The sequence below is a fragment of the Penaeus monodon genome, chromosome 12 (assembly GCF_015228065.2).
Source record: "Penaeus monodon isolate SGIC_2016 chromosome 12, NSTDA_Pmon_1, whole genome shotgun sequence".
Classification (NCBI taxonomy): domain Eukaryota; kingdom Metazoa; phylum Arthropoda; class Malacostraca; order Decapoda; family Penaeidae; genus Penaeus; species Penaeus monodon.
The window spans coordinates 314,245-321,744 of NC_051397.1; the positions used below are offsets into that span (position 1 = coordinate 314,245).

At 32.4% G+C, this 7,500-nt stretch overlaps 1 long non-coding RNA gene across 1 annotated transcript in view; it reads right to left on the bottom strand.

The window, feature by feature from the left end:
- Positions 1-6,859: 6,859 nt before the first annotated feature.
- Positions 6,860-7,500, bottom strand: part of LOC119579184 — a 2,656-nt gene continuing 2,015 nt past the window's right edge. The window contains exons 2-3 of the long non-coding RNA XR_005229248.1: positions 7,235-7,324; positions 6,860-6,917 (exon numbers count right to left, since the gene is read on the bottom strand). This is a non-coding gene — a long non-coding RNA (uncharacterized LOC119579184). The remainder of the gene's footprint in view (positions 6,918-7,234; positions 7,325-7,500) is intronic.

A 7,500-nucleotide genomic window follows, 5' to 3' on the forward strand; every position in this document is an offset into this window, starting at 1 on the left:
TTTTTTTTTTTTTTTTTTCCTTTTTTTTCTAAAAAATTAAAAAAAAAAAAAAAAAAAAAAAAAAAAAAAAAAAAAATAAAAAAAAAAAAATCCCTAAAAAAAAAAAAAAAAAAAAAAAATATATATATATATTATATTTTAAAATATTTATAAAATTTTATAATTTTGGGGGGGGGTTTTTTTGGGGGGGGGGGGGGGCCCCCCCCCCAAAAATTTTTTTTTTTTTTTTTTTTTTTTGGGTTTTAGGGGTAGGAAATGGGGGGAAATTCCTTGCCCGGGGAAAAAAGGGGCCGGGCCCGGGTGACTGAACCCTCAAACTAATTCCCGTCTGACAGTCTTGAGCCCGATGCATAAACCCTTGGCACCGCGCATATATATTATTAATTATATATATTAATAATATATTAATAATATATATATATATTATATATATATTATATTGTGGGGTGTGTGTGTGTTTGTGTTGGGGTGTGTGTTTGTTTTTGGGGTTGTGTGTGTTGGTGTGTGTGTGTGTGTGTGGTGTATGTGTGTTTGTGTTTATAATATAAATTATATATTATATAATAAAATTATATATATATTATATATATATTGTGTTGTGTGTTGGTGTGTGTGTGTGGGGGGGGGGTGTGTGTGTTGGGGTGTGTGTGTGTGTGTGTGTGTGTGTGTATGTGTTTTTTGTTTTTTAATAAATATATATAATATAAAAAAATATATAATATAATATATATTTTGTGTGGGTGTGGTGTGTGTTGTGGGTGTGTGTGGTGTGTGTGTGGGGGTGTGTGTTGGTTTATATATATATATATATTATAAATTATATAATTATATATATTAAACACAACCACCACGCACACACACACACACACACACACACACACACATACACACACACACAACACACACACCCCACAACACACCCCCACAAAACAAAAACATACACCACACACACACACAAACAAGTATATTATATATATATATATATATTATATATATATATATATTAATATATTTTATATTTAATTTTGGGTGTTTTGTTGTTGTGGGTTGTGTATATTTTAAAAATTTAAATTATATATTATTATTATATTTTTTTTAAAATATTATATAATTTGTGTGGTTGTGTTATATAGTTTTAAATCTTTATATTCATTATTTTACTTTTACATATATGGTGTATACATATACAATATAATTATATAAAATTATTATATATATATATTATTATTATATATATATTATATTTTTGTGTGGTGTGGTTGTCGTATGTATTATTCATATCCAAAATATATAGTAAAACACGTGTACAAAATATGTATAAATTTTATATATATATAAAATAAATAATATATATATTTATAATTATTATATAATAATATATTTAATATATAGATATAATTGGTATATTTAACCACCTATTTTTAATGTAAATATATTATCCCATTTTAATGGGTCGCCATTGATCGGGGTTCGGGCGATAGCTTTTATGGGGGGGCCCCTTTCCTGACCCCAAAACCCTCTCAAAATTTACCCGGCTTGGGACCGGCCCCGACTTGGGTTTGGGCCACCCAGGGGGCTAGTGGGGAATCAGGTAAAAATTTTCCTTCCCCAAGGGAAAAACAAGCGCCGGCCGTGACTCGAACCCTCAAAACCAGATTGCCGTCGTGACTCTTGAGTCCGAGTATAACCACTTGGCCCCCGGGCATATATATTTTAATATATAAATATATAAAATATATATATAATTATATATATATATATTTTATATAGGTTTGTTGTGTAGAATATAATTATATAGGTGAGATGCTTTCGAGGTTTTTGTTAGTTTGTTGGAATCTTGTGGCGCGAAGGAAAAATACGACAAAACTCATACTTTCAAATATTTTAATTTATTATATAATTATATATATATTATATATAATATTTATAAATGTTTTGGGTGTGTGTGTGTGGGTGTGTTGTGGGTGTGTGTGTGTGTGTGCTGTGCTGTGCGTGTGCGTGTGTGGGGTTTGTTGTGTGTGTGGTGTTGTGTGTGTTGGGGTTGTGTTTACATGATTATATATTATATAAAAATATATATTAATATATATTATTATATATATATGTATATATATTTTATATATTTGTGTGTTTTTGTTTGTGTGTGTGGGTGTGTGTGTGTTGGTGTGTGTGTGTGTGTGTGTGTGTGTGTGGGGGTTGGTGTGTGTGTGGGGTTTGGTAAATTTATTATAAAAAATTATATATTTTAAATAATAATTATATTATATTTTTAATATATATTATAATTATTAATATAAAATTATATATTATTAATATAATGTGTTGTATAAAATGTCTAAATATCTATATGTTATTACATAAAATTATACATCAGACATACTGCATAATTAAAATTTTCTATATATATTATATATATTATATAATATATATATATTATATTATCATACCACACATAAATATGAATGTATACACACACACACCACCACACACACACACACTTACACACCACACACCCCCACACACACACACATACTATATTTTATATATTATTAATATATTATATAAAAATATATATTATATAATATATTTATATATATATATGAAATTTAAAACAGATTAACATATATATGTATACACCCACCACACACACACACACACACACTCAAAACCCACACACACACACACGCCACACACAACATATATATAAAATAAAAATATAATATAATTAATAAAATTTTTTTTAATTTATATATATGTTTTTCTATATAACAATACACCACCACCAGCACACACCCCAATCTATATTAATAAAAATACATAATATAATAATAAAATAATAAAATATATATATTTTATAATATTATAAAATTATTTTCTTTTTTTTAAAACGGAGTTCATGCTGACCGCCGTGGTCACGCAGATACTTAATTTTTTTTTCTGTTGTGGCTTTTGGAGTGAGTACGGGGAGGGTCCCCATTTTCCTTTTCCACGGAGAGTGCCGGTGGTCCCTTTTTGGGTAATCTTCCTTTTTTATCCGGTTTGGGACCGCATTTTGACTTGTCTGGTTTGGGGCCCCCGGGGCTGGGTAGGCAATCGAGGTAATTTCCCTTCCCAAGGGAACAACGCGGCGGGGGCCTCGACCTTCAAACTCAGATTGCCGTGTGACATTTTTAGCCGACGTTTCTAACCTTTTTCGGCCACCGGGGCCCCATAATATTATAATTAAATATATATAAAATTTAAAATATTATATATACACCAACCACACACACACACACCAACAACCACCAACACACACACCACACAACAACACAAAAAACCACAACACACAATATATATATTTATATTATATTATTATTAATATATTATTTAATATAATATTATTTAAAAAAGTATGTAGATTTTCGTATTTGTCCTTCCCCAAAGATTCCCCAACCAAACATGAAAAAACCCATCAAAATCATCCATCTCAGCACCGGTCCAAAAAATAGAATATGTCAAACACGCATAAGAAACCCAATGGAGGCGCTGCCCAGGGGATGGCAATGCGTGCCCGGAGGCAAAGGGCCCCCCGGGTTGGCAGCCCCGGGCCCCCTGGCGATCGCAGCGCGCAGCGGCAAAAACACTGTTCAAACCACCGTTTAAAAGTTCCTCGTTTTCCTGGTGGGTTGATTAGGCTTTGGGGGGTAATAAAACAGATTTGGTATAGAGGGGCTGGAAAAAAGCTGCCAGTTTAGGATATTTAAAATATAAAGGATATAGGGTGGGGGGAGTCACCCCACTCCATAACCCAAATGATGCTTCCTGTTTTTAAAAAGTTTTAAGAGGGAATTGGGGGTTGAAAGTCCGCTTGATCCACTTTCCCGACCTCATCTCTATTTTGCGCATTTCATTTTTGTAATACAAAAAAATTGTTACTGAAATTGGGCTCTCAAGTTTTTAAATTTTTTGTGTATATATTTTTTTTTATTTATCTTTCAATTACTGAAAAGATTTCATTTTTTTTATTTTTATTTGTTAAACCCCTTTTTTGTATGGGGCCATTCGATTTAGGGAAAATTGCCCAAAATGAACGAAGAAAATAACCCTTACGACATCCTTCAAAGTTGATAAAACAAAGTTTTGGGGGCGTGGGGGAGAAAAGCAAAATGCCCGGGCCTCCTCCCCGACAAAAGGACAAAAAGTTTCATGGGTCCTCTGGCAATCCGGCGATTTTTTTATTTTTCCCGTAGGCTTGCAAATTCTCCCTTATGCCCTTGGGATGCGGGGTCGACCGCACGATAAGGTCTGGCCGAGGGGTGAAGATAAATTTTTCCTTTGGAGAATTTTTGGGTGACGGCTGGGGAGGGAATACGCTCACGAGGGTCAGATCTCTTGAGGGTGATTAGACCCTTTTTTGCATTAGGGAAAGGGGCTTTTGCATAATTTTTCCCTGTGTAAATAGTGCGGAATGCACTAGCCATGGCTGAAAAATGGCAGCTCCGGGGGAACTTTTCCTGCTCGGTATCCCGTTCTGACACCATCCTCGCCAGGGTGGTTTTCAGAAAACTGAATGAGCAAAAAATTTTAAATTAAAAGAAATAATAGTGTTCTTATTGTTAAGCTATTGCGGGGGTTGTAAAATACCTAGATAACTATGAAGTTTTTTCAAGGGAAGCAGTCAGTTTTCCATCTTAAACCATTGTCGGGGAAATTTTTTTACTGTCCTCTTTAGATTTTGTGGTTTTGTTACAGCAATGGGTCTGTGTGTGCCGGGCCCCAAAGGGGTCTACAGTTTGGCCCCTTAAAAAATCCTGATTTTCCCCCTTCATTTTATTGGGGAAACGTGTTTTTTTTTCCAATACTATTATATTGCGTTGTTATCATCTTATTGAAAATTTTGATTATTAAATTTTTTTAAAAATTAATAAAATCAAAGACAATAAATATGAAATGAAGCTTTCAAAAAAAAGAAGGAAAGCGAAAAGGATGAATAGGAAAAGGGTATTAGCTGTTTTTTGGGGACTAAGCCCCCGTAGACCATCATGTGAAAAAAAGAAACCCCCTTTTTTTTTTTTTCTACATGGGCATGGCATTGTAGTCTTGCCCCCTACACTCTTTTGGGGGAATCAGATATTGCTGCAATATGACTTTTGAAAATAGCAAGAACCAAATGCTTATTTTGAAAAGGGAGACAATTTTGTACAAAAACCCCACACCTGGAGAGTTTCCACCAAAAAAAGTAAAAGCCCCGATTTTGGCAGTGGGCACCTGAAACCAATGATTTAAAAGAATATTGTTTTGGAGGTTTGTTTCCTTTGTTGCACTACTTTAATAACTCAATACACTTTTTAATATCTGATTTCACTTTTAATGTGCTTATTTATTTAGCGGGAAATTCACAAAAAGGAAAAAGATTTTGGGAAACACATTCAATCCTAGGGAGCTCCAAGTTTCACTTTTTCTTTCTGGCTACCCAAAGGGAAGGCAGTTTTCCCGGCAAATTGTCAAATGTAAAAAATTACCTTTTTTAGATCCTCTTTTGGTAAATAATGAGAATAGGATTGTTTAGATAGAAGTAGATCATGTATATAGTGTTTTTTGTTTATATATAATATATATATAATTTTATATATATATATTATATATATTATATATATATATATAATTATACATGTATACCTATATAGGTGGTGGTTGGGGGTGAGGCAGCCCATGGCTTTGGGGAAGCATCGGCATGCCTGTTCCTGCTGGCTTGCAAAAACCAGACAGAAAGGTAATTTTGGGATTCCGCGCCAAAGTGATTTTGGACTTTTAGTTTTTCACCCCCAAAACAGTTTTCGTTTTTTTAGATTTTTTTTTGAGAATATAAGTGTAATTTTTTTATCTATTAAAGTGGTTGATTAAACCCATTTGTCTAGTTCTCTTTTGTGGGTGGCTTTAAAATGTGTACAAGATATTTAATAAATTACATCAGTAAATTTAAAATTTAAAAGTTTTTTTTTTTTGCACTTTAATCATCTTATTATATTCTAATTGAAGGTTTTTTTCTCCATGGATTCTGCGAAAAAGGGGGTGAGCAGTGCGGAATCTCCTGAACAACTCACAGATTGTGGCCTTTCTCAATGGGAAATCAGAAAATGGTTCAATGGGGGTGATCTTTTTTCTACCCCAAGGGTTCTTTTCAAATGTGGCTTTTTTTTTTTTTTTTTTTTCTTTTTTTTATTTTTATTATTGTGATTTTTTCTTTGTGATTTTACAACATTTTTTTTTTTTATTGTATATGGAAAACAACCAACAACACTCCTAAATAGCCCGTGTTTTTATAAGGAATTTAGACTTTTTGCCAGTGATTTATTTCTTAGATTATTTACCCAAAGGAAAAAATTAAAACATGATATAGTTGGAACCACATATGGATGAATCAACACTTTCTAAGACTGAAGGCAAAAATTTGAACAGGAAGCCCCAAAGTTAGAGGAGGATGAACGAAAAAAGCCTTGGAAAAAAATCTTGTCCCCAAGGGTTCTTTCGTTCTCCTCCTCAACTTTTGGCTTCCTGTTTAAAAATTTTGCCTTCAGTCTTATAAAAATGTTGATTATCCCAAAGTGGTTCCAACTAACAGTTTTTAATTTTTCCCTTTTGGGGAATAATTAGAAAAAAATCACTGGGAAAAAAATTGAATTCACTTTAAACATTGTATTTTGGATGTTGTTTTTTTGTTCTCATCATACAATAAATAAAAAACTGTTTTAAAACCAAAAAAAAAAATCAATAAAATAAATAAAAAAAAAAAAAAGAAAAAAAAAATGCCACACCTTGGAAAAAGCCTTGGAGTAGAAAAAGACTCATCCCAGTTGAAGCCATTTTCTGACTTTCATGAGTAAGGCCACAATCTGTGAGTTGTTCAGGAGATTCCGCAGCTGCTCACACCCTTTCTGCAGAATCACATGAGATGAAACATACATTTCATATATATGAATATAATAAAGATGATTAAAGTGACAAAAAGAAAAATGCTATAATGTTAATACTGATGTAACTATTATTAAATATCTTTGATACACATTTTAAAGCCATCCACAAAAGAGAACTAGACAAATGGGTGTATAATACAACCACTTTAAGTAGATAAGCAAATGTACACTCTGATATTTCATCAAATAAAAAATCATAAAAAACAGAAAACTAGTTTTGGGGAGTGAAAAACTACTAAGTACTCTAATCACTTTTGGCTGCTGGAATACCAAATTACCTTTCTGTCTGTGATTTTGTCAGAGTCCAGCAGGAAGCAGGCATGCCGGATGTCTTCCAAAGCCATGGGCTGCCTCATCCCCACCACCACCTATATATGGAATATACCTTGTATATATATATATATATATATATATATATATATATATATATATATATATATATATATATATATATATATAAACACAAACACATATATACACTGATCTATCTCTCTATCTCAACAATCCTATTCTCATATTTACCATCAAGAGGATCTATAAAAGG